Genomic DNA, 1,720 nt, shown 5'->3' on the forward strand with positions numbered 1-1,720 from the left:
TCCTCCTCCTCTCACCTTCCCTCCTCTCTCCCCCTCCCCTCTCCTTCCCTCCTCTCTCCTCCTCCCTCCTCCTTCCTACCAGAGAGTCTGGTGCAAAACCAGCGGCTCCCCCAGCCCATGGCACCTTATGCTGAGTATTGTGCCCCCAGCAGTGTGTGTGTGCCCCCAGCATTATGTGTGTGTGTGCCCCCAGCATTATGTGTGTGTGTGCCCCCAGCATTGTGTGTGTGTGTGTGTGCCTCCAGCATTATGTGTGTGATAGTGTGCCCCCAGCATTATGTGTGTGTGGCCCCAGCATTATGTGTGTGTGCCCTCAGCATTATGTGTGTGTGTGCCCCCAGCATTATGTGTGTGTGTGCCCCCAGCATTATGTGTGTGATAGTGTGCCCCCAGCATTATGTGTGTGTGGCCCCAGCATTATGTGTGTGTGCCCCCAGCATTGTGTGTGTGTGCCCCCAGCATTGTGTGTGTGTGCCCCCAGCATTATGTGTGTGTGCCCCCAGCATTGTGTGTGTGTGCCCCCAGCATTATGTGTGTGTGTGCCCCCAGCATTGTGTGTGTGTGCGCCCCCAGCATTATGTGTGTGTGTGTGTGTGTGTGTGTGTGCCCCCAGCATTATGTGTGTGTGTGCCCCCAGCATTGTGTGTGTGCCCCCAGCATTATGTGTGTGTGTGCCCCCAGCATTATGTGTGTGTGTGTGCCCAACATTGTGTGTGTGTGCCCCCAGCATTATGTGTGTGTGTGCCCCCAGCATTATGTGTGTGTGTGTGTGCCCCCAGCATTATGTGTGTGTGTGCCCCCAGCATTGTGTGTGTGTGTGCCCCCAACATTATGTGTGTGTGTGTGCCCCCAGCATTATGTGCGTGTGTTCCCCCAGCATTGTGTGTGTGTGCCCCCAACAGTGTGTGTGTGTGCCCCCAGCAGTGTGTGTGTGTGTGTGTGCCCCCAGCATTGTGTGTGTGTGTGCCCCCAAAGTTGTATGTGTGCCCCCAGCAGTGTATGTGTGTGTGTGTGTGTGCCCCCAAAGTTGTATGTGTGCCCCCAGCAGTGTATGTGTGTGTGTGTGTGCCCCCAGCATTGTGTGTGTGCCCCCAACAGTGTGTGTGCCCCCAGCAGTGTATGTGTGTGCCCCCAACAGTGTGTGTGTGTGCCCCCAGCAGTGTGTGTGTGTGTGTGTGTGCCCCCAACAGTGTGTGTGCCCCTAGCAGTGTATGTGTGTGCCCCCAACAGTGTGTGTGTGTGTGTGCCCCCTGCATTGTGTGTGTGTGTGCCCCCAACAGTGTGTGTGCCCCCAGCAGTGTATGTGTGTGCCCCCAACAGTGTGTGCGTGTGCCCCCAGCAGTGTGTGTGTGTGTGCCCCCAACAGTGTGTGTGCCCCTAGCAGTGTATGTGTGTGCCCCCAACAGTGTGTGTGTGTGCCCCCAGCATTGTGTGTGTGTGTGCCCCCAACAGTGTGTGTGCCCCCAGCAGTGTATGTGTGTGCCCGCAACAGTGTGTGTGCCCCAAGCAGTGTATGTGTGTGCCCCCAACAGTGTGTGTGCCGCCAGCAGTGTGTGTTTGATGTACAACTCCCAGCACCCCAAGGGCATAGCAATACTATGGCGCTAATGATTTGTTGCTATAACTGTGGCCCTGCCTTCAGTTCTGATGATGGAGTCTATGCATGGCAGACTCACCCACTCAACCACCCAGCTGGTATTTTGTGGGGCCAAAGCATGTT

Source organism: Xenopus tropicalis, chromosome 1 (assembly GCF_000004195.4).
Source record: "Xenopus tropicalis strain Nigerian chromosome 1, UCB_Xtro_10.0, whole genome shotgun sequence".
In the NCBI taxonomy this organism is placed as follows: domain Eukaryota; kingdom Metazoa; phylum Chordata; class Amphibia; order Anura; family Pipidae; genus Xenopus; species Xenopus tropicalis.